The sequence below is a fragment of the Sciurus vulgaris genome (genome assembly GCF_902686455.1).
Source record: "Sciurus vulgaris genome assembly, chromosome: 8".
NCBI classification, from domain to species: Eukaryota; Metazoa; Chordata; class Mammalia; order Rodentia; family Sciuridae; genus Sciurus; species Sciurus vulgaris.
This window is the reverse complement of record NC_136468.1, coordinates 18,324,295-18,350,751: the sequence shown is the minus strand read 5'-3', so window position 1 is coordinate 18,350,751 and position 26,457 is coordinate 18,324,295. Positions and strand designations below refer to the sequence as shown.

Here is a 26,457-nt window from a genome sequence, read left to right as displayed (position 1 = left end):
CACTCCAGGACCCACCAGTTCAATATTCCTGTCATTACTTCAAATCACTGTCCCCACTGTTTTTTAGACACTGCCGTTTTAAAGTCCCTTTTCCTAGATAAAAACCAGCCTCTCTTCTCAGATGCTGCCCTTGCTTTGCCAAGTAGTTCTGTGGAAATGACCCATCCATACAAATCAGGGCCATTGCAGTCATGTCCTCCAACCTCTCCTAGGCCCTGGAGATGTTCTGGAGTCAGTTTTGGTGTCTCTGCTCTCCTAAAGCTCATTTGCTCAAGCAGCAACTTTGCTGTCCCCATTGACATTTTGATTTCCTTCATGCAATCCGGAAGTCCTGTAAATTTTGCCTCACAAACATTTCTCAAATTTCTCTGCCTTTACACCACCGCTGCCTTAATCCGGCCTGACACCTTGTTCCCCCTAGATTACTGTAATAACACATTTTCCAGGCTACCTCCTGGACCTGCTCTTTTTCTCATAGCAACTAGCATGATCTTTGGAAAACGCAAATCTGTTCACCGGCTTAAAGACATTCTTCTGTACTTCTTAGAAAAAGCTGAGATTCCTTTACATACCATTCAACGTCTTGTAGGCTCTTCGGACACAGCTTACTGTCCTTGTTTGTGTCTTCCCACACTCTGTACATCCACTCGCACTCTCTAGAATTTCCCAAGCTCTGTCCTTTGTGAACTCTACCCCACCATGTCCTGGCTTTCCTCTGTATCCTGACTGTTCCCTGTCACTCTCTCCAACTGACCTAGATAACCACAATTTATCATTCAGTCATTCACTTTGATGTTATTCTCCTGGGAATTGGTCCCTGGCCCATCCTCAGTAACTGGGAGCAATTAGAAACTTTTGCTGACACTCTGATCTCATTACCAAAGGCTCTGTCTGTTGAGTTGGTTCTTTTTTCCTTGCATCTGTGTCCTGACCAATAGCCTAACACAAGACTGATTTGAGGTTTTGTGGGAGGAAAATATACTTTAAGAAGTGACTCTTTTATGTACTTTCTGAATTGTCTGAGCCTCAGTGTACTTATCTATCAAATAGGGATTATAATAGGATTTGTCTCAGAGACATGTTGTTATGATTAAATGAGCTATCACATGCTAAATGCCTGGCATACATCAACCCTTAAGTGAACCTTAATTACAATGTCATTTGGTACATCTAGTAGAGCAGAGGGTTATTAGATCATCATTAAAAGTCTGAAACTGGGTTTTATGAAAGGTGTTTTCTTTGTTATCTACCTGTGCATCTGGAAACCATGTAAAAAGAGAGGTCATAAATGACAAAACAAATAAACAAATAAAAACTAATATCCAAACAAGTTGCCATTTTATCCTGTTCAGTAGAAATGTGAACTCTCTCCCAAATATCAAGTTCTGTTGACCAGCATGGTATGGACTGTCCACTCTCCCTCTCTCCAGGAAGGTGCTCCCTGCTCCCTCTGCACAAACTGATTGGAAGGTCTGGGTGTAGAATTTCCTTGTTGGTCAAGGACTTGGTGAGATTTTCAGTCTAAACATTTGTTCAGCCAATGTCAGGCACAGAAAAATAAGTGGATACTTAGGAAGAAGTGGCCACAAGCCTAGATGCAAACTGACCAGCATGGAATTAGGGAGCATGAAGCTACAGAGTGGGATGAGTGATCTAGCATCCAATTGGTGGGTGCCTGTGACAGGTGTCCTAATGAGATCTTTATCAGTGTTGACAGTGACTTGCATTTTTACAAAAAAAGACTTTCATAAATTCAAACATTAAATGAAAAGAACCACACTCTTTAATTCCCACTTCCTGCCAATGGACAGGTTGTAAATAATTTCCAATCTATTCACCTAAATATAAGTTTTCTAAGAAAAGACTTGGATGTATTTGTGTGTGTGCACATAATACTCCTGTGAAATTTCTCCCAGTGATATTTTGGCATAAATATCAAAGTTTTATGTTTGCAGGTACTTTTACACCTTGTGGTTGATTATTATAAATTCATAGGTTTATCAGTGGAGAAAATCCCTAGTCTTTATGCAGGTAGACTCAAAATACAGCATGATAACCCCTTTGCCAGCTGTGAGCAGTGGACCCTCCCTTGCTGCTGGTCACCTCCAGGGCCGTTTCACTAGTGCCCACATCCAGCTACAGACAGCTCTAATTGTTGTGAAACTCTTTTTTATGGTGAGGCATATCTTGTTTGTTACAATTTCCACCCATTTGTCAGGGTTCCAACTTCTGGAATAATGCACAGTATTTCTGGAAAAAAACACTATTAATATTTCACTTATTACTCCCCAATGCGGCCTCTGTATTTATACCTACTCTGCCATCACTTTGTAATCATTTGTTCACTCATCTACCCAGCAAGCATTTATTAAGCTTTTTCCAAATACAGGGTGCTGTGTATGGAGTTGTAAGGGTAAAAGGCACATAGACCTGATCTAAAAACTTTGCAACCATTAAAGTCCCTCTTAAAATGTGTGAGACTGAGTGAAAAATATTCCTCCAATCTGCTCTAAGTGGTGCTGATCACTGTAAGGCCACTGTTCCTGGGGCCTGGCGTCTTCATTTCTATTGACAAAGGCTTTGTTCTTTTTGGGTTTATCGTTGTCTTGTCAGACATCAGGCTGTGGGTCAAATAAAACTCAAGCCCCTCTTCATCTCAGATGAACTAGGTTCTGTTCCTAAAGTATGTCTAACCATGTAGGTATTATTAAGCCCATGTACCTTAGGGAATTTAAGGCTCAATAACATTGTATCACAGATCTAACACCTTAGAACAAGTAAGTGGTTAGTAAAAGGAGACCTAATATCTCATGTCAATTGATGATTCTTATATTTTGTTCAAAAAAGTATGATAATTTAAAAAGTACATAAAGAGCTTCACAAGTTAATAATAACAAATAGTTGTGTTTTCATCTAGCCACTCATGACCCTCCCATATCTCCTAAGAATGGCCAAGTCCCTCCATGGACTGAGTGTTGGGAAATTAACCTCTGGTACCTCTTGTAGCAGCAAAGCATTCAGAGCTTTTGACTTTTGACTTTTTAAGGCATGTTATGATTTGGATGTGAGGTGTCCCCCAAAAGCTCGCATGTGAGACAGTGCAAGAAGATTCAGAGGAGGATTGATTGGGTTGTGAGAGTCTTAATCCAATCAGTGAATTAATTCCCTGAGAGGGATTAGCTGAGAGGGAACTGAAGAGGTAGGGTACCCTTGGAGGAGGTGGGACATTGGGGGCACGACTTTAGGGTATATATTTGTAGCTGGCCAGTGGAGATCTCTCAACTCTGTTTCCTGATCACCATGATATTCTGCCTCACCTGGCGCCCTGAGGGATGGAACCTGCTACATATGGATGGAGACCTCTGAAACTGTCAGCCCCTAAGTAAACCTTTCCTCCTCTACAAGTGTTCTGATCAGGACCTTTTAGTCACAGCAGTGAACAGCTGGCCTAAACAAGCCAGTTCTTGCCTTACTTTCAGGTCTGTCTTCAGTTCCTACTGTCTTCTTTTTCTCTTCTGAAATCATGCGTAACTTTGAATATTCCCTTGTCTTCACTTAAAACTTTCAGTGAGGGCTTATCATAGGTGAATGCCCCTTGTATTTGTCTCCTGGAAGGAAAGTGCCAGCAACTTTTAAATTCTGGCTCCAGGTTTTGATCTAGTTCTCCCAACCCCTATTTATAAACTAACTCAGACTAATTTTCTTAACTCATATTTTTCAGTTAAGTATAAAGTGTGGGAAGACACTGACACTGCTCACAAACCGGTAAAGTAGACAGCATTTCAGTGCCATTGCCTGGGATGGAATAATGACCAATATCCGTCCCAAGGTAGAAATCCATGCATTCTGTCCTGTCACACCAATTGGTCTTTATAACTCTCAGCTCTTGGACTGTGACCTTTGAGTTCTTCTACCCACACATGAAAGTAAATAAGTTAAGTCAGTAGCCCATTGTTTCCTGTCCCGTAACTGAGGCAGTGGAGTTCAAGTTGCCATGAAAGAGGTAGCATGAAAGATTGTGAAGGAGGTGATGGGCATGGGTTATTTGCAGGAAATTAACTATCTGTACTAGAGGAGAGAGTTCCAGGAGTCTGTGGCATCTGTCCCTGTTCCTGTGCGCATGTTAGATTGTGCTCTGCTGTGAGCATCCAGGAAAAAGGCAGTTCTTGCGTTCGCAATGCCTCCCGATGGTGCCCTGCTGCAGCTGTCAGATGTATGGAGACGTAATTGATGAAATTCTATTTATATCCAGGGATAAACTTAGAAAAACAAGCCATGCTCCCGAACTAGCATATTTAGTGGATCCCCTAATTGCAGTCTCTACCAACCAGGGACCAAAGTCTACCACACATGTTTTGTTTGCCCTCACGTTCCTTATTAGTTGTTTCGCACCTTGGGATGTGCTTGCTTGCAGTGGTGAAGGAGCACAAACAGCTTTTCATGTCCGACAGCTGGGTTCCAGGGTTGACTCTATTGAGGAATATGATCTTAAACAGGTTTATCAACTGCTTCTTCAGTGAAATGAAGATAGCGAGTCTCTACTTACAGTGTTAAGAGTGAGAATTTAAAAAATCTAGATATTATGTAAAACTTTTAAAACCGCCTGCATACAGCTCTCTGGAACGGAAGCCTGAATACCTAGATTACAATATCAGCTATGCTCTTACCATTGAACTGTGGGACTAGGTGACATTGGACAAATGACGGGACTTCTCTGAGCCTCAGTTTCATCATGTGTGCAGGAGGGGGATGTGCATGTGTTACAGTGTTTTAAATGCTACAGTTTCTTTTAGCTCTAAAGGGTGACCATCATCTCTACAAGTTAATGGGTCCCTAGATGAGCAGAAAAAAAGAACGGATGCAGTCTTAAGGAAATTATATTTTTAAAGATTCCTTAAGGAAGCCTTAAGGTCATAGGAAGTACTTATGTCAGAATATACAAATTATAAAATAAATAACCCAGAACAAGCCATCTGTGGATAACATTTCCAAGATATTTTGCTCAAGTGACAAGCCAGTTAAGGTGGCCTGGGATCAAGTTCTGCTTCTTGAAGGAAGCAGGTATACTCTTGCAGCTTTCATTTCCAAGAGCAAATTTAAAATAAAGCTATTGGACTGGGAATTCCTAAATTCTCTGCAGAGAATTTTGCCATGTCACTGAGATGACACTGTCACTTGGTGTAATTCAGATGGCGGTAATCTTTAAATTAGTTACTCTTAGGCTCATAAAATGAGTCTGGAAAACATAATTATGAAATTTAGGCTATTTCTCTGATATATTATACTGTCTGTGATACAAAGGATTCTCACTAATCTGAGTAGTGATCTGGCTTTACATTTTATATCTCAGTTCCTTTTCCAGAAACAAAGCTGTTTCTTGTTCTATGGTGTTGCTAGAAAGAGCTTTGCACACAGTGGAAGAAGAAGGAGGAACAAGTTGCTATAATGGTTGAACCTGGCATCAAATCCCAACTCTTTGCCTGTGTAACCTTGGAGAATTTGGTTAACCTCTCTGAGCCTTGTGGTTCCCATGAGTATGTTGAGAAAACCGTATCTTCTTTAATGGACTATAAAGCAAATTAAATATTGGAAGAATCTAGCATAAAGACTGGAAAGATGTGGATTATCAGTAATCTCTAGTGAATATTTTCTGAATGTGAAGGGGGAGAGGTTTGCATGTTGGATACCATGTTGATCCTGGAGCAAGGACTCTTGCTTCATAGCTCTTCAAAACAGCAGAGGAAACAATGTTTTTAATATTCAGTCATTTTACTTGTATTCACTGTAAATAATGGAAGTGATTGAGTTAGCCGTGTGCTATTCCAGCTGCTATCTTCTCTCAGTCAGATTATTTAGTAAATATTCTTCGGAGAAGAATTCACTCATGATTTTGAGACTGTAGTGCCAAGGGGCTGCAGCTCTGCTGTGCTTGATGGTGTCATATACTGAAAAGAGCTCCTGATTTGGAATCAGATATCTCATTGGAACACTAACCCAACAAGTCATTGGCCTCTGTGACAGGGGTAAAGCATTTAACCTTTGAGAATGGGTAACTGGAGATGGGAATAGAAAAAAAAAAAAAGGAGCATCTAGCCAAAGAGGCTGGAATGAGAAGATTTATTAGGCTGCGTTCCATGAGAAGGAGAGGCTCTGCAGACATTGATCTATGTTGCCATTGAGGGAGGACCAAAAGCAAAGGGCTGCTTTCCGTCTTAGGTTCCCTGTGTGCATAAAAGATGGGACGGATAAAGGTCACCTCTCTTTACCTCCCCCCAGCAACTCGTTCTCTGGTAGCAGCTCCAAATTTATTAATTGATAAATACCCACCTAACGGGTATTTTGCTGCTTAATTTTTGTGGACACAGCTATTCATAGGAATAGGAGGCTATATGTTCTGCCTGGACCCACCGAAATTTCCAACCCAGGCAAACGGGCGGAGACCAGGATGTACAGCAGTTGCCTCTGCCCTCTCCTGGGATCAGGCCTTTGAAGAAGAGGGAGTCCCTCCTTGACCACTCTTACTTTTGTTACTCTCTTTATTTCTGCTTCCTTGCCTCTGTGACCTGTATCCTTACCAAATCAGAGCTGCCAGTCAGATGTCAGCGTGAAGTAGACAGGCCTGGTAGGTAGGAGATGCTAAATTGGGGATTAATTGAACAAATCAAAAGAAGAGTAGAATATTTGGTATTTTGTTTTCAAATAATAGAAAAGTGTGTGCCTGTTTATATAAGAGAAAATAAATTTACTGATAAGAGTAGGGTAATGAAACTCCAAGTTAGTGAAGAGATATTTCATGATTAAAATCATGGATATGTCAGTAAAAATGAGAAAGGAATAAAGAAGAAATCAAAAGGAGAATAATCATCAAATAAAATGGGAGGGTAAATATCAAGTCTGTTAGTCATTATACTGAATATGAATAGACTGAATATCCCACTCAAGAACAGAGGTTGTCAGATTGCATTTGAAAGAGAGGCTAATATGTGCTTGTATGATAAACAATTTAAAGATGAAGAAAGCTTGATAATAAACTGAGTATAACCAGTGACAGTTATACTCCAACTGAATTTTAGTTTCTTAAAAAATAATTCTGTTTATATAATGTATATTGGAAGGAACACAGCCCTGGAGTATCTGGCCTGTAGAATTTCTGAACTATATGCTTCATGTTTTACCCTGATGTATTTATAGTTTTATTGAACAAATACAGTGGCACTCACTTTCAAAAGACAAAACTATATAGTGTGTGTCAGTGAGAACTTTGCATTGATAATCTTTGATAGAATTGTGATTTATTTCGGTTCTTAAATTACAGCTTTTCTTCATTTACTACTCTGTCCGACAGGTGTAGTTACAACCTATTTGAGCTGATGTTTTATCTCAATATGATATTCCTACTGACTTTTATGTTTGTACTAACCATGCTTAAAAATCTTATGACAAATATGTATTTAGAACCTGAAATGCATGTTTGAATGAAAAAGGTGTTATTAACTCAGAAATTAAAATTCCAGATTATTTGATAGTTACTTTTACCATTTTTAACTTCAGAGCTACAAGTTTCTCTTGATATTTGAAAAATAGAAAACATTCGCTATTGTGCATTGCTGAATTGCCACACTGGTAGTCAGCGGTAAAGGTTCCAAAAGTTGCATGCCAACTTCTTCTGGAATCTAGTTAGCAAAGCAGAGAATCTGGTCCCAGACTCTCTGAATCATAATCTGCAGTGTAATATGTTCCTTAACTGATTTGTTTTTACTTTCTTCTCGTTTTTAAATTCTTCTCAGGAAAGTTTTACTTTAGCTGATAAATTAACAGTGCAACTAAAGTACTCAGGGCTTTACATGTTAAAACAAACCAACAAACCAACAACAACAACAAAACAATAAAAAATAGCCAGAAAGGTCTTTACCCCCACGGGGATTTAATAGGGTGTCAGTTACAGGAATTTTCCTAAGTTCATTACTAAGATCATTTAAATTCATTCTGTTTTGCAGTGACTTAGATATATACATAGTTAATATAAAGACTTTAGAACCTTTTTGGGAAAAGTATAAATAACAAAAAGTTTCAAAAATGTGCTTCTTTTTTTTTGAATGTAAATTTTTTTTATTGTAAACAAATGGGATACATGTTGTTTCTCTGTTTGTATATGGAGTAAAGGCATACCTATATTTGAGTAATCATAAACTTACATAGGGTAATGTTGTTTGATTCATTCTGTTATTTTTTCCCTTCCCCCCCACCCCTCCCACCCCTCTTTTCCCTCTGTACAGTCCTTCCTTCCTCCCTTCTTGCCACCCTCCCATCCCCCATTATGGGTCATCATCCGCTTATCAGTGCTTCTTTTGATGAGATAATTTAGGATGTGGGGAAGCAGCACTACTTTAGATTTCTATTCTCAACTACTTTGGGTTAAACTACTGGGGCACAAAGACAAAAAAAGGATCTTTGTTCCAGCAAATGCACAGTGGGAGCAGCTGAAACTCAGGGGAGATAATGCGCCAAGGACAGCAGTTAGGTGATAAGGAGCTAGATTCCCAAGTGAGCCCCAGGGCTCTTGGAGCAGCAGGCGCAGCCTCAGGCAACAAACAGAAATGGCCGACCTCCCGGAGCTGTGAAGATCTGTTGGGTACTGTCAGAGAGGAGGCCAGGTACATCCTAAAGGACAGCTGACCAGTGGCATTTGATTGTAGATCACACCAACCATCATATTGCACTAAGACAGTTCCCAGCACCTCCACTGAATCCAAAGATCCTTTCAAAATCACTGTGGTGCTGTCCACTCCTGGACACACCTCTGCTTTGCCCTTTGGCTTTGACAGTCCAGACGTACCTCCTAGATCTGACTGTGGAAGACAGTGTTTTCTTCTTTACAACTTCAGTGAGCTGCTTCAATTTTCACATCTGGAGAGGTGATTGAAAAACAAATCACAAGTCCAGATGTCTGACTCTCCGACTCCCAAGCTCCCAACAAAATATCCTGGATACAACTAAAATTCAGAAGGTTGATCAGAAACAAATACACTCTCAATGCTCAGTCCTAACTCAGGAATTTGTTTTCTGTGGCATCCTGACTTTTTAAATGATGGTCTCAGGAGCCTTCATTGAGGGTCCACAGAGGACAAGGAACCAAACTCTAGGAGTTTTTCCAGGAGCTTCTTTTTCACCTATTTTATATATTGGTAATCTACATAGATTGCATTTGATAAAATACCAATAATAATAAAAACAGAAATAGTAATCTGGTTCCAAAATTACACTTAGGAATGCTATAGAAATAAAAAGAACTATAAATCTGCAATGAACAAGTTATGTAACAGACAAAATGAGGAAAAAAATCCTGGAAACATAAATGAATGAAACAGATTAAAGAATAACTAGAAAATTTGAATAGATATATGAATAGAAATTCCCAACCCAGATGGCTTCACTGTTAGATTCCATCAAATGCCTTAAATAATCAATACCATTTTTTTTTTTTTTTTTTTTTTTAACCAACTCTTAAAAACCGCAAGGGGAGAGAATACTGTCCAACCCTTTCTCTGAGGCAGGAATAAACCCTTATATTTATGGTCAATTTGTTTTGACAACGATAACAAGAGAGTTCACTGGGGAAAGAATGGTCTACTTACCAAATGTGCTGAGACAACCGGATAGTCACACGCAAACACTGTGTTCATGTCACTTCCTGACACCATACACAAAAACTAAAACTGGCCGTGTACTAAATATGAAAGTTACAACTCTAAAATCCAGAGGAAAACATTAGAGTTCTTTGAGTTAGGCAATAATTTCTTAGATATGATGCAATAAGAAAAAAACAGATAAGTTGCTTTTCTTCAAAATGAAAACCAATATTTACTTCAAAACAAATAAAAGTATACATAGAATGGGAAGAAACATTAAAAATTACATATTTCCCAAGGAAATAATTCTTACAACTTATTAATGAAAAGCTAAATATCCTAATTAAATGATAAGCAAAGGATCTGAAGGAGGAATACAATGGTCAATACGCTCATTGTAATAATCCTAAGTAAAAATGATGATCAACATCATCAGCCATCAGAGAAATATAAATCAAAGCCACAAGAAGATTCTGTTTCACACATGCTGAATGTAGAGAAATTTGAACCATCATATATTGTTGGTGGGAATGAAAAATTTACAGCTGCTTTGTAAAACATTTTGGCATTTCCTCAAAAATTTAAATATAGAGTCACCATATGACTCAGTAATTCTACTCCTAGTGAAGATGCATGTCCACACAGAAGCTTATCCATGAATATTCATGGCAATTTTGTTCATTGCTAAAAAGTGAAAATTACCCAACTGTCCATCAACTAATGAATGAATTAATAAAGCCTGACACTTTCATGTAACGGAATATTATCCATCAGTACAAACAAGCACAGTGCCAATGCATGTGGCAGCATGGATTGATCTTGGAAACAGCAAGCTAAGTGCAAGAAACCCAACACAAAAGGACCACCACTATGTAATTCTATTTATGTTAAATTCCAGGGCAGACATATCCATAGAGATAGAAAGCAGAGTAATGGTTGAATAGGCTGGTTGGTTTGGGAAAATTACAACTAAACCATTTTCCTATAGCTTTTTATATTTCTCTCTCAACCTTAAATTTTGGGTTCTTTTAGATTCTTCCTCTCTTTCCTTTCTTCCCTTGAGACTAAAGTAAGTCAGTCTTTTCCTGAATAGTACTGTAAATCCAGTTCTTATTTTTCATTTATATGTTCTTGACAATATTTCATGCCATTATCACTTCTTTTTTATAACTCTTTTTAAATATTTTTATGAGTGCATTATAGTTGGATGTAATGATAGAATTTGTTGTTACATATTTGTGCATGCACACAACAGAACAATGTAGTTTGGCCAATACAGTTTCCCAGTATTTCCTCTCTTCTCTCTTCCCTCCTGCTGGTCCTTTTGCTTTAGTCTACTTATCTCCCTTTGATTTTCAAGCCAACTTTCTTTTCCTTTTTTCCTCATATGAGAGAAAACATATAAACATATGACATTTGACATTCTGAGTTTGGTTTATTTTGCTTCACATAATGATCTCAAATTCCATCCATTTTCTGGAAATGACATATTTTATTTTTCTTTATGGCTGAATAAAACTCCATTGTGTGTGTGTGTGTGTGTGTGTGTGTGTGTATGTGTGTGTGTGTATAACATTGTCTTTATCCATTTAACCAGTGATACACACCTAGGCTGGTTCTGCGGTTTGGCTATTGTAAATCATGCTGCTATAAACAGCATCTATCACTGTAGTATGATGACTAATTTTTTAGGATAAATACTGATGAGTGGTGTAGCAGGATCACATAGGGCTCGTGGCCTAGTCTTTTGAAGAAACTCCACACTGATTTCCAAAGCAGGTGTACTAATTTACAATCTCACAGTGTAAAAGTGTTCCCTATATCTCCTACATCCTTTCTAGCGTATATCATTTTTGCATTTCTGATGGCTGCCCTTCTAACTAGAGAGAGATGTATCTCAGAGTAGTTTTGATTATATTTCCCTAATGGTTAACGATGTTGAATTTTTTAATATATATTGGTTGACCACTTGTATTTCTTCTTTTGACTAGTATTTATAAAACATACACTTTCATTTGCCCATTTCTTAATTGGGTTATTGGGGGGAGTTTAGGGTGTTAAGTTTTTTTGAGTTCTTTGTATTTTCTGGATATTAATCTTATGTCAGAAGAGTAGCTAGCAAAGATTTTCTCCTCTTCTCTAGGTTCTCTCTTCATATTTTTAATTGTTTTTTTGCTGTACAGAAGCTTTTTAATTTGATGTCATCCCATTTATTAAATCTTAGCATTATTTCTGATCATTAGGAGTTCCTATTAAGAAATTCATTACCTGTACTTGCATGTTGGAGTGTTTCCCCTGTTTTCTTCTAGAAGTTGCATAGTTTCTGATCTAACTCTTAGGTCTTCAATCGATTTTTAGTTGATTTTTGTGCAGGGTGAGAGTAATGGTCTAGTTTCATTATTCTACATACAGATAACTGATGTTCTCAGCACCATTTGTTCAAAAGACTGTCTTTTGTCCAGTGTATGTTTTTGACACCTTTGTCAAGAGTCAGATACCTGCATACATGTGAGTTTGACTCCGTGTCTTCTATTCTGTAGCACGGGTCCATGCAGTTTTTGTTACTGTAACTATGTAGTGTAATTTGAAGGCCTCAACCATTGCTTTCCTGGCTTAGGATTTCTTTGGGTGTTCTGGATTCTTTATTCTTCCAAATGAATTTTATTCACTTCTTACATTATAACTTCTTAAATTGATGACTGAAGTTGTTTTCTAACTACCTTCTATTTTTTTTTCTCTATTTAATTAGCCTTATTCTCCAAATGATTTTTCCAGCATCTAATCACTTTTCAAAAATCTTAAGCATATCCCCATTGGAATAAAATCCAAATTCATATTTGGCCATCTTGGACCTTTTATCAGCTATCTTAAATGGATATTTATTTCTAGCCAAATCCAAATTTCTCCTACTCAAGCAATTCAATTCTACCATTTGTCCTCTCTGTCATCCCACTGGCGTGTGAATTATACAGTCTAGAGTTGGTAAATGCCACGTGCTTATGTGCCCAGACTCCCTAACTTGGTGGTTCTGAACTGTGTCTGTACCTTGAAATCATTAGGCACCTCCCAAAGTACATCAGAAGCCTGACATTCAGAGCTTCTCACGTCATTAGTATGGAGAGCACACTGCACATTGAAACAGTCTGAAAGTTCTGCAGGTGATTTGAATGTGCAATCAAGTTTTAACAACCTTACCCTAAGTAAACAGTAAATTCTTTGCAACTTAGAATGGCTCTCTGATTCATTCCACCCTTAGCACTCTGTACAATACCTAAATGGAACCAGCCATACTTAATCATAGTTGAACAACTGTTCCTTCATTATAATTCTTTGTCCTTCATTATTCCTTCACTCATTTTTTGAAGAAATATAAATTATTGGATTTGAAGTTTTGAAAAATGTGATGTTGATATAAAAGTAAGGTCACTGTAAGAAGTGAATAGCCACAGTTCAGTTAATACTGACGTTAGTTACCAGTGATACCTGCTGGAGACAGAGTCCTTGCTCCGGGGCATTGGTTCCTAGTTCTATAAAGATTTTCCCCCTATGCCCTGCAATGTAGAGATAAGAATATATACGCAATAGCTCGTCTTCAAAGTGTTTGGGGTTTGGAAGAATTGATACAATTGATGAGCCAGGTATCTGTCAACATCCTGTTTCAGTAGTGATACCTCTGACACTGGACATGTCCTATTCATTATGAGGAATGTCCATTGCCATCACAATCCCTTTTACAGAATGGGGAGGGCCAGAGTAATGAAACACAAAAATCATAGTACAAAGATAAGGTTTGAAAAAGAGTAAGTAAAACTGCCATTACTTATAAATAATATGATCTTTTACAGTGAAACAGAATATAATCTCCAGATAAATTATAAGAAATAATAAAGAGTTCCGAAAGGTGCCTAAGCCAAAAATTAATATCCAAAAGTCAAATTGCCTTCTTGTGCCCTAGAAACAAATAACCAAAAGTTTAATTGCCAAGGGGACATTAATTGCTATCTTGTCAAATAGATCCATAAATTGCTAAAAATCGGAAGACACAAGCTGGGCATGGTGGTGCAGGCTTGTAATCCCAGCAGCTCAGGAGGCTGAGACAGGAGGATAGAAATTTCAAAGCTAGCCTCAGCAAAAGTGAGGTGCTAAGCAACTCAGTGAGACCCTGTCTCTAAATAAAATACAAAATAGGGCTGGGGATGTGGCTCAGTGGTCGAGTGCCCCTGAGTTCAATCCCCAGTACCCCCACCTCAAAAAAAAAAAAAATTGGGAGACATGACTAGGCAAAATTATAAAATTGTCAGAGGCACTAGTGAAGACTAAATAAATGGAAATCGGATTGCATTCCTGGCTAAGGAGACAGTATTTAAACATATCAGTTCTCCCTTAGTTGTGCTTTACACTCAGTACCGCCCTAATTAAAATCTCTGTTCTGGAGAAAGACAGTTTCAGCCGTGAGAGGAGAACTGGCTGTGAGGGGTTGAGAGAAGGAAGAACGAGGCAGAGGGATGCCCAGTTGCAGAGAGGGCAATTTACTAGGGGCTTTTCACAGAAGTGTATCTTGGTGGCAGCAAGACAAGGTGGATCCCCATGATTTGGGTCAGAGGGAGGAGGCTTACATAATGTCAGGGCAAAGTGACTTCATCCAAGTCAGAGTGTACCTGGTGTATCTCAAACTAATATCAGTGACGTCAGGCACATTCCTGGCACGGATTGCGCCAGGGTCTGCTCATAAAGCTCCACATACCATTGTAATGATTGGTTTATTTAAGCATGGTGGGAAACTGTGTGGGCAAAACTGACCAGGGTTACTTTGGGGCAATCATGGCAGTTATGACTCAAGATGGCTGCGGTCGGGTCAAGTCAGATCCCTACAATATCTAACAGGAATTTTTATGGACTTACTAAAGCAAATTCTAAAATTCCATGGAAGAATAAAGGGCCAGAGAAACCAAAGACTTTTGCTCTACCATATATCAAGACTTATTATAAAGCTATATTAATTGAGACACTGTACTCCTGTGTAAAGATAAACAAATTAGTGAAAAGAATAAAACTGACACCTCAAAGACAGAACTGTACATATTTGGATAACTTTTTTTCTTACATATGGTGTGTAGCATCAAGTATGAAAAAGTTGCCTAACTTGGGGCTAGAAGAGGTAGTAAAATCAGGGGAGAAGACAACGCTCTGGTGGGAAACAATAAATTAATGACAATTTAAAATCAAGCTGTGTTTGATTAAATAGTAGGTAGTAACAGACACATGTACACCTAGCAGTGAAGTTTAAATGAGAATAAAAGGAAACGGTACTAGACATGCAAATTGTCTTTCCTCCCTCTTGGGTCACCCTCTCAGAGAGCTATTTTTGGGGGGAATCTTCAGCTGTACTGTTTGCTTGCCATTTGCCTGGGTCATTCCACCTTTCAATTTCCTTATTCTGGTGGGAAATGAGTTACATTGGAGGTAGAGAGATTTCTTCAAGCTCTGAACATGTATTATTATTTTTATTACAAAGGATCACTACCTCTCTGGATTTGGTACAAGTGCCCATGTAAGTGGTTGTCCAGTTTATTCCAGGAAGCAGCCATTTTCCACTTCCCCTAAACATCAGGCTTCTGTAAACCTTGTCTTGCCTGAGAAAGGAGAATGGACTTAACCCAAAGTCAGACTCCACAAGGTTGACCCTCGGTGGTATTCATACTGACCTACAACTAAGGCTACCCCACAGTCCCTGTCTTTGCCGCTCCTCCCACCTGCCCTCTAGTCTTGGGAAAGTAGTGAGTAATTTATTCATACATTACAGCTTCACAATGTTTGGGTAGGGTGAGGATTTTCCATTAGGGTGAGGATTGTCCATTGTCAATCTAGCCAGGAGATACAATTAGCTATCCAATACACCTACATATGTGAAGTAATATACCCTTCCATTAGTGTGTTCTCTCCTAAGATGCAGTGATTGCTATTGTTCACAGTCTAGATATATTTTAGATTAAAATAAGTGTCTACTCAAATTGAAAAAAGTAGAGCAAAGAGACTATTAAAATGTCTCTTATATTCAGGTCTAACTTCTTCATATGACAGGAAACATCCAACTCTTGGATTTTTTAAGTCCAGCTTATTTCACTCAGCTTGATGTTCTCCATCCATTTACCAAAAAGCCATCATTTCATTTCTATGGCTGAGTAAAACTCCATTGTGTTTATATGCAACATGTTTTTTATCCATTTGTCTGTTATTGGGCATATGGGATGGTTCCATAACTTGGTTGTTGTGAGCTGTGATTCTGTAAATATCGATGTAGTTGTATTGCTACAGTATGGTAATTTTAGTTATTTTGAACAAAAACCAAGGACTGGGATAGCTGGGTGGTTCCATTCCTAGGTTTTTGAGGTATTGACATACTGCTTTCCAGAGTAGTGGTACTAATTTGCACTCCCACCAACAAGAAAGAAGAATAAACTACAAGTGACACAGCACATTGTACTATAATTAAGTGCAATAAGTGATTAATTGTCACCTACTAAGAGGTCTGTTGATTGATCAATGTATAAATTGCCTTTAAATGAATGGTAATTCAAACTATGAATCAGTAATAGCAGAATACACATCACTCATAGGTAAATAATTTAAGATTGTTGGGTGTGTGTGTGTGTGTGTGTGTGTGTGTGTGTGTGTGTGTGTTTGAGTGGAATGTTTGAAATATTTCTCTGTGCCTAAGTTCTATGTATACATAGAAATGAAGGCTGAGGTAATACAGATTTTAAATACAGTCTCATTTTCTTTGTTTTGCCTTTCTGAATTTTCTAAATTTCCCACAATTATTTGGCACTACTTTGTAATCAAAAACAAAACCAATAATAATTTTCAACATTTTACATTTGTTTTACCAGTGCAGATTTGCATTTTCTTCCATATCACCCTTTACCTCTCTGTTGCTTTCTCTTTAAGGGAAAAGGTTCTGAATGTAGGCATCCAGATAAAGCTGCAGAGTTTGCACTACTGTCCTCCTGTAATCTGCTCTGTTTCAAAGAGATCAAGGTCACACATGCCTTCAAGTCTCAAGATCACACCATTCCTATCAAACCATTCGACATGAATAGAGTTTCTTATGAGCACGGTGATTTAAACCTGGAGTGCACTGCATTTCATTACGTCCTGAATACTAATGAACTTGAGCTTTTCTTATTGTCTCTAGGCCCAATGACAGAAGTTTTGACTAGAATAAAAATAGATAGCTTTCATTACTTTTTCTGATTTACCCAGGATCTACAGAAAGAGTGATCACAGCTTTCAATGACCAGGTAAATGAAGTTATCATCCTTAGTGATTTGAATGGACAGCCTTAGGATGGTTAAAATAACTTTCAAAATTAGGGAGAATTCTGGGACCTATAAAAATTATTTTATCCTCACTCTTAATTCTTCTGAGGTAAACAAGAAGCCAAACTGAATGGAAGAACAAATTTCAGAATTTAATGACTGTAATATGCAGACTACTTTTTCTCGATGATTTCGTTGAGTATCAGTGATTTTTCTCAGCTCTCTCTTGCCTAAAGATTCATTATGTTATAATACAACTTCACTTGGTCATCCTTTCTATTTAATAAGCTAAAAATAAGAGATGAAGCAATCACTGTGACTGCACTGGAATCCAGCTCCCAGGATAAATTGTAAGCAGTTTGAATTGACATTTGTGTCATTGTTAAAAACCAACTGCTTGCCACATCAATTGGTGTTAAACACAACATCTGCTTCAGTATAATTAGGTTTTCAAGTTGGTTGATGAGAAGACGAGCCCTGTGCACTTATCCAAATGGAGAAGTGTAAAGAATTTTCTTTTGATTGACATAAATATATGCAATAGGCTTGAAAAAACAGACAATCAAGTCTTGAGATAAGATTTTCATGGTTTTGACATCAAACATGACCATTACATCTCACTTAGAAAGGGGAGATGGAACTCGTTTTCTTTCATCACACGGTCCATGACATTTTGAGCTCAGATTTAATAGGAGAGGGTCTCCTGCAGTTATTTCTAATTGAGTTTTTCCTAGTAATAAAGGGGAATCAAACTTGATGACTTACCAACAGCAAGTGCATTAGCATTAGTGGATTCCAGGGCTTCACTCTTCACGAGGGATAGGCAGGTATTCCTGGAGTGGGGAACAGGCCAGCTACTTAGTGTGGAGTTAGGTGACCTGGCCCAAACCTCATCTTTCTGTCTAATCTGAGTACTACCTCTGCACACTACTCTAGAAAAGCCAGTTGTAGAGATGGTTTCTCCTGCAGGTTTTCTGTGTTGTGGAGTCATTAGCTCCTGGCTCCAGAAACTTTTAAAAGTGCTGATGAAGCAATCCAACATTTACATAATTCCTGTCTGAAGAGGTGGAGTAATTAATTAAAGACAATGCTTTTAGCTTAGGAGCTCTGCCTGTCTTCCTTCACAGCCACATTCAGAGGTCACCTCCTGATTTGAGTTCCACTTAGCGATCACAGATGGCAACCTACTTGTCCCCATGAGGAAGTACCACAGAAGGAAACCTGCCACAGCAGTCCCTTGTAGGGCCCTGATGATTCGTGATGTGTTTCCCCCTAAAAGTAGTGTGTTTGGTTTTAGGAAGAATTGTTATTTTATCTCTGCTTTTAGAGGCTTACCCAGGTGTGACTCCATTTAACTTGCAGTTTGATTCAGGGCTTTCCTGGTCTTAATAACAATAATACGAACTTGAGTTAAACAGGTTCTAGGCCTAGTGCTCCATTCAAGTCATGACAATTTGGGGGAAAAGCTTCTGTAGCTTCAATGCTTCTCTATCTGTAAAGAGGGGACAATGCTATTTACTCTCCTGAACTAACGTGCAATTGTGAAAGGTAGAGGAGAAAAATTACACAGAAATGGAGTTTTCTTTGTTACCATTCTATGCAAATATTATTTATTTTCCTCCTTAAGATAAGATTGGAATGGAAATATCAAGTAAATAATTTTAAATGTTCAATAATTTGACTCCTAACAGAAATAATTAAATTACAACTAGCAGAGCTTACTATCTTATACTTTTCAAATGAGAGGAAAGTACCTCATGAAAATTAAATAAGTTAAGAAAGGTCACATCACTGCTACAGTGGTAGAAATAAAGCAAATATTTTAATAAATCTTATGTGGGCATTTGATGAAGTTTCAGAGGAGAAAGTCTGCTTACAATAAAAATCGAATGTTGTGAAATGGAAGAGAATTCATGTAAATAAATCCATAGCCAGTTAAATAAGTATATCCAGTGAAATTGATTGTGTATCAATTTTGGTCTAGCCATAGGTTACAAGTTGTGATTTTATGTTCATATATATTTGGCTCATATACTTTATAACATATTTATTAATATCTCAGATAAAATCTGTAAAATAATAATAGTTGAACAGGATAGTTTTAAAATTTAGAATCAAGTTGGATTGAGTATACAGCTCAGCTATAAAGAACTTGCCTAACATGCTAAAAGCCCTGAGTTTGATACTCAGTACCACAAAAAAATTAATACATAAAATTTAGAATAATAAATGTAAGTAATATCAGTAGGTTTAATAATGAGCCAAAAATATCCAGGTGACATTTATGTTAATAAGTACAATATTATATACCATTTCAAAAATTAAAACAGGGAAGTTTTATATAGTAATTTTATTAAAGAATCAATGAAGGTGATAACAAAATCAATAAATCCATAGCGTGATTGAGATTTTTGTATTTTAGACAGAGTATTGCTATGTTGCTGAGAACGGCCTTGAATTTGAAGTCCTCTTGCCCTATTCTCTCAAGTAGCTGGGATCGAAGGTGTGCGATTGGCCATTGCTCCTGGCTGATTCACAAGCTTTAAAACCATGAATACAATCTCAGGAGATGGCATGAGTAGGAAGCAGTAGCGGTAGTTATCTATCTCTTTGATGGAGAGCCCTACAGAGGAAACCTTATGGAGAGATTAAAGACATAGGCTGTAGAATTAGATTACCTGGCTAAATACTGGCTCTGCAACTGTCTCCTAGTTATGTGATTTTGGGAAAGTTACTTAATCATCTTCTACTTTCGTCTCTTTCACTATAAAAATGGAGTTAACACTAGTTCATGGCTGCTTGAGGCATTATGAGGCTTAAGATTCTATACCAGATCCTCAATACGGGACCTGCCTGGCACATAGTCAGCCTTTCTGACTATCGGTGTGAAAATCTGGAATCACAGACCAAGAATGGGGCATGGTGCTTACACCCTGGAATATTTCCTTAGAGGCAAGGAGGATGACATCAAGATAATAATAAATTGCTATTTATTGAATATATATTAAGCTCTAAAGCAAGAAATAATATTTGCATTTTGTCTCTTAAAAACTCTGGGAGTTAGGTGCTATTTTTTGATTTTGCATGTGGAGAAAATGAATTAGATAGATTATATAGCACAACTAAGTGATAGATAACTACTTGGCTTTGAAATATCATTTCCTATTAATTTAAATAATGCTTATTTGAGGCTCAGCTGACAAAACTGAAGTTAAACCCGGACAAGCAATGGCCAAATAAAAGCACATTGTCTCCTAACATTTGAAGGACTGTCAAGTACAACAGGGCTTTGACCTTGCCTGGCTAATAATATAGTCCTACAGAAAGTTTCCAGGCCAGGGCTCCAGTTCATCCCCTTATCTGTTCAGGCCCGAGTTTACTGCATTAACCTCTTATCTGAACCTCATTCCACGAAGCTTTTCTTAGTACAATTCTTCCTGCATCCCATTACAAGATTAATCTTCCAAAAGTGCTGCTGCCATTATATCAGCCCTTAGCTTAAGACTCTGCAGTAGTTTCTCCATGGTTTTCAGGATAAAATTAACTTGGCATTCAAGCTCTTTCATGATCTGGTGGCAACCAACATTTAGAATCACCGTTTTTAGGATCAAAAGGTACTTCAGACCTAACGTGGACCTATCCTCTCATCAAATGGAATAAAAAAGCTCTGAAATGTTTCATGATTTATCAAAAACCTCTAAGTAGACAAGCACCATGGATTCTTATTCGAGTCTCTCTATCACTATTGTGAACAGGACACCCGAGTCAACAACAATAACTAAAGCAAAGCACAGTGCATTGACCTGGACCACATGGTAGGCTATTATTTCTCCATGCAGCCCAGAGAGAGGTTTGTCTTTCACCATCTATAAATAGTGTCTTCTATAGTTTTCTTTGAACCTAGAAATATATTCAAACTGATGTTCTGAAACATATATACGTCACAACAGGCAAAGTCAAGTGACGAGTGAGGTAGAACTGAGGCTATTGGTATCACTGACATCGTTTTGCTTCTTGTTTGATTATTTGCCATTGCTAATTTTGAGACGGTTGTAAGGAAGAAGAGATATTCCAGTTGTAGTGAATGCATCCACTAAATTGCCAGAAAATATTCGTGGTTCATGGTTAAGTGGGTTAAGTTCCAGTTCTATAATCAGCAGTCAAGTCCATGTCAAGCTATGTGACTTAGAGGTAGTGAGAACACCTCTCTGAGCCTTGGTTTCTTTCCTAGGTCTAAACAGGGACTTTCATATCTTACTTTTAGATCCTTGTGGAGTCTCCAGGAAATGATTAAAAACTGCTCAGCCTTTAGAATTAGAACTGAGTCTCAAGAGGAGGTGGGCTGCTATTAGAATCAGTCTTATAAAAACCCAGTGTAGATTTTGCACTTTAAAAGGATAAAGACATTAAAAATACAGTATTTGAGGTCTGTTGTCTTTCTCTCATTGGAACCCACTGTCATCTCTGCAAGGTCCCCAAACTCTGCCAGCTGCTGGTAGACTCCATGAGAAGATTCCAGTCTAAGCAAACCCAGAAACATTGTCCTCACTTTGGCCTCGAGGATGGGAGAGAGTAAGACTTTGGGTTCTGGCAGTTACTGCAGTTCATCCTCCTCTTTCCCTTAGGAAGTGCTCCTGGTTACCTGACCCCAGGACCCGTGTCAGTCCTATTACTAAAACTCAATAGCAAACAGAGCGCCCCTGCAGGACTCAATTTTTAGCGTGCCTATTTTGAAAGATAAAACACAGTTTTGTCAGGAAGCCCAAAGTGCTGTTCTCTCATTCTTCCAGAATTGGCATCCTTTCTCTGTGATGTCTGGCGTTTTTAGTTCTCCTCTTGTCCCTTTGCCCTTTCATTTAACACATCACTCCTTGACAGAGGCTCACCTTCACTGTCGGAGAAGAATAACCCCAGGGCAGGCTGCTTTCTCGTCTGCCTCTGCGTTTGCAAAGGATGCAGAGAAATAATTTAGTTTTTCCCAAACGTCTTTATCCTCTTTGATTTTGCACATGCTTTGCTGGTTTGCAGGCACGCACTGGGGCGACCACAGACAATGCACAGAAGAATTTGTTTTGAATTTAGCTCTTTTCTTCTCCTTCTCTGTCCCCTTGAAAATGCATCTTTGTCCTTCAGATCCTTTTCTCACCGCTGACTGTCGGAGTCTTCATCCCTGGCTAGGAGTGGCACGTTGGCTCACGTTTTCATTTTTAATCATGGCCTGCACAGGCTGGAAGGGAACTTAGAGGTCACCAAGCCCAGCTCACACAGGGACTCCGTCTTCAGCTCATGCAACAGGCAGCCCGCTTGGAGAGTTCCAGTGTCAGGAGTCTCCCTGACACTGCAGCCCATCCCATTACAGGAACATAACCATCAGCAGGGCTCTTTCTTTTTTTTTTTTTTTTTAGCTGTCATCTGTCTCTTGGTGACATCTAACCATTACTGAGGGTGTCTCTGGAGCTGTACCGAAGAAATCCATCATCTCTTAGACATGCTATCTCTTCTCATGTGTTCCTTTTATTCTATGCCTTTAAACTCACCTGGTATTTTTGGCTTCCTCTTTGGTTTTTTTTTTTTTTAATTTCTATTGGAAATTGAACTTTCCATTGTATTTTTCCCAAAAATTGAAAATAAGGAAAACAACAGGACCATAGCTTTCTGTCACTGAAATATCACTTTTGTTTCTAGTACTAAGACCTGAGACCTTTTGAGTTACACTATGAATTCTCAGATTACCTCAATTTATGCATCCATGATACACGGTGCTCCTATTAGGCTTATAAGAAGCCACCCAACTAATATCTCCTTGACCAAAAATACGTTTCTGAACTAGTAGTTCTTTAACTTGATATTATCTTCTGGAAATGTCTCAGGGCAACAGTAGAAGACCAAAAATTGGGGAGCTAGAACCAGTTGAACTTTCAAGGTAGGTTGGTGTTTCTAAGTAAAATAGTGTTAGAGGGTCAAATAGGAATTCAGCAAGAAAATGAAACAGAGATTCAGCTGTCCATGAGCTCCTCTGTAGCACAAAGTATCTTAAAATAAACACCGCCTCAGAAGAGAGCCTGCATATTCATGAACACTAGCAAAAACGCTGGCTGACAGACTTCTCTCAGTGGAATACATGGAGAGCCCACCTGTCTGTGCACACAAAAGGGGAAACCTGGGCACATATTCAGACAGCAGTGCAGCACAAACTCGAAAGTAACTCACAGCCCTGTGGCAGCTAGAAGGACTATTGGATGTGTATTTGTGCATTTACTGAACACGGCGGAGGGAACGGGACCAACATGACCCTGCAGGTAGGTTAGAAGCAGGGTCCTTTGTCAGTAGGGGATGGGGAAGCAGGTTAAGAAGCAGCTACAATTGCCAGGCTGCTGAGCAGGCTCTGCATTGACAGCTGCCTTGGCATGAATGTCCAGATTCAGATGCAAAAGAGGAAAGTGCAAAGCATAGGGTGTCAGGCGTGAGGAGCCCTGTGTGAGTGGGCAGGGAAGGCTGGGAAGACATGTTGACAATAGGAGGGTTAGGGGGATATCAAGCCCTGACACTGGCCATCCTCAGCCACACATGTGACGTGGAAAATCTTCCTGAAGACTTTCTTACCTCAACTTTCAAGAATGTGTTTCTTTATTTGTACTAATATTAATTTATTACATCTCAGTAATCATGTATGAGGCACTTACTGTGTGCCTGGCCAAATACTAAACACTTACAGTTTCTCAGTTAATCCTCACAACTGTATAAGATAAATATTATTATTTTGTTGTTAGTCAAGAGAAAGACCGAATCAGAATGATGAAATAATTATCAAAATTACACTGCTACTAATTCAAGGTTTGAACCCAGCCAGGGATAAGATCAAGGATGTGGGCACTGTCCCAAGAGGGTGTGCAGCTATTCCATAATGGACCCAATAACCTCCAACAATTGGCTCAATCATTTTTGATCTTCTCATAGATTATATGATCATAGGATGAAAGATACCAGCTTGTTGAAATGGAATGAGGATTTTGAGGCAGACATTTTTGTCCCAGCTTTGATTGTAGATAAATTTGCAACATGCAAATCATTCAACTCCACTTAGACTCATTTGCCTTGAATGGCAAATGGAAATACCAACCTAATTTGGGTGTGATTCTACACATTAAATTATATAATACATATCAAAATGCTATAAGATTATAAGAAATATATGAATGCAAAATATTTGGAATATATAAACTGAAAAATTTGGAGAGTCTGATATTGGAAACAGCATTGGATGATATAAATTGATAAAAATTAAATAATTTGTGTATTGATTTCCAAAGCACTTATTTATAGTCTATAAATCCAAAACTGTACAGAGTAGCAAGAAGTACAAGGATATATATGAGACAAAGCTCTTCCCTCAAAAGGTTTATAATCTTAAAAGTTGTATTGGTGTTATCATGAAGTTTCAGAAAATTTTATTTTATTTTCAGCATGTATTTATTTGGGTAACGCCATCATTATTCTTGGATTTCTTGTGATTGAAATCATATGGGGAAATCAAGGGCTTTGTTGATGTTCTTATTTGTTTTGTTTTTATTCTCTCCCAATACAGAGTATATACTTTAGCTTGGTACCTGTATTTTCCATGCTATATTATATTCAAATTTACCACAAGTAGAATGTTGCTACCCATTTGCAAATCACTTGAACCTGGAAAGGCAAAATACTTTTAAAATACACTAGGACCTGGGCCTACACGAAGGCAGAAGTATGAAAACCTTTCTGGAGGGAGCATTTTCCCCCACAGAGAAAGGAAACAACCTCAAAGGTCACTTTCTAGTTCCTCTGTCAGCTTCTAGGTCTTCAGTTCCAGACCCAGAGAAAGGCAACCAGGAGAATCATTGTAATTACTTTCCCTGGTAGACTGACTATATGCACAAAGAAGCAATTCCTGGACTTTCATTGAAATTGCTGCCCAAATAATATCCTCCATTTTATATTCGTGAAATCATTTTTGCTTCTCATCCCCAGGAACAATGTCAATCAAGCCATCATTGTCTCCAGCAGACTAAGGATGGGTTTGACTAGTCTTATGTCCAAGGCCAGCAAGTAATTTGGAGCAACATGGAAAAAAATCATCTGTGGGGTTTTGGCTTTTGTTATTTGTTTTTCTTTCTTTCTTCATATACAGAAGTGAATTAGGAAGGGGAAAATAGACAAATAGTTGATGTAGAAAAAAAGTATCTGTGTGCCTCTTTTCCTTATATCCTCTCATTTCCTTAGGATCTAGGGATGGAAAGTCAATTTGAAGGAGAGAAATGTTGTCACAGACAGTCAAAAGGTGAAATTGTGGGAAAGAATATGGTAGTTGAAGTCTTTGGGTTTGTTCCTTATTTTTATAACAAAGGTTAATGTAGACATGCTGTAAAATGATGATTGTAGGTTTTTCTCCAAGTGATAACACAATTTTCACCATGGAAAATTTATTATATCCCTTTCATCATTGCTGGTTTGGCCATCTGCCCAGGAGGCCTCTACAACTATGCCATGTACCTGTTTATCTGATAGGAATTCCTCCTGCTTGGGACTTCTGCTAAGAAGCTCTTCTTCTTTGAAGAAAATGATTCCCTCCATTAACAGAATGATTATTATTTATAATTTAAAGATCAGGAGACAGAGATTAAGGACCGCAAACGGGCGGAGTTGATGGGACCAGGCAGTGGGGTTAAGTGTAGCTAAGAGAGGTTGCCTTCTGTGGAACCAAGAGAAAAAATTGGGTTCAATTAGAGGGAAGTCACCAGTGTCAAGGAAGGATGATTAGAACCTTCTCTCTTGATAGCCTCCATTCCTAACAATGCAGGAGTCAGGAGACACTTGTAAGAACTCGGGAAATGAGACAAGTAGTGAAGGTTTGAAATATCTGTCAAAAACACTTGGAAGGAGAGATGACTGGGGAGGATTCAATTTATTTTAATCCTGGTTCCAGTCCTGAGGCTAGGGTAACTCTCTACAGCAGTAGGCTGGGTTAATCCTGCACTGGGGCTTTTGGAAGGGTACAGTGTGCCAAATGCATTTCCCACAACCGCGAGGAGCAAGAGATCCAAGTCCACGGATGGGTAAGGAAATGGACTATTGCCTTGCTGGAGCTGGAAATAAGAAAAAGAACTCAGGAGGAAAATTACTAAGTGAATGGCCTAGTAAAAGGGTCTTTCTATAGTTAAGAAGTCAGTACATTGGAACAAGGAAAGTGGAGCACCAGAATTCTAAGTTGGAGACAGACAAGGAAATATTAAGGGCCTCAAGGCTAGAATAATGTGTACGTAGGTAAGACCAAGGCCTGTGAGAGTGGTTCAGGGAAAGTTGGAAATGAAGATAAATAGAGTTGAAGAGGCCAAGAAATGTTAGTTTAGGCCATCCAAGGGATCCAAGGGATCCACTGCATGGACTTTCAATCAACTTGGTGGTAACAGAAGCATAGAAGTATAGAAGACTACCACAAGTCAAGGCCAATAGATTCTGAAAAACTGAGCAGGAGA

At 38.5% G+C, this 26,457-nt stretch overlaps 1 protein-coding gene and 1 long non-coding RNA gene across 5 annotated transcripts in view; one reads left to right on the top strand and one right to left on the bottom strand.

Annotated features, from left to right (window-relative positions):
• LOC306667760 overlaps positions 1-26,331 on the bottom strand; it is a 50,010-nt gene extending 23,679 nt beyond the window's left edge. Inside the window, exons 1-2 of the long non-coding RNA XR_013765639.1 lie at positions 17,714-26,331; positions 8,837-8,907 (exon numbers count right to left, since the gene is read on the bottom strand). This is a non-coding gene — a long non-coding RNA (uncharacterized lncRNA). The remainder of the gene's footprint in view (positions 1-8,836; positions 8,908-17,713) is intronic.
• Positions 1-26,457, top strand: part of CHRM2 (cholinergic receptor muscarinic 2) — a 154,285-nt gene that overhangs the window by 69,226 nt on the left and 58,602 nt on the right. The window lies entirely within an intron of this gene.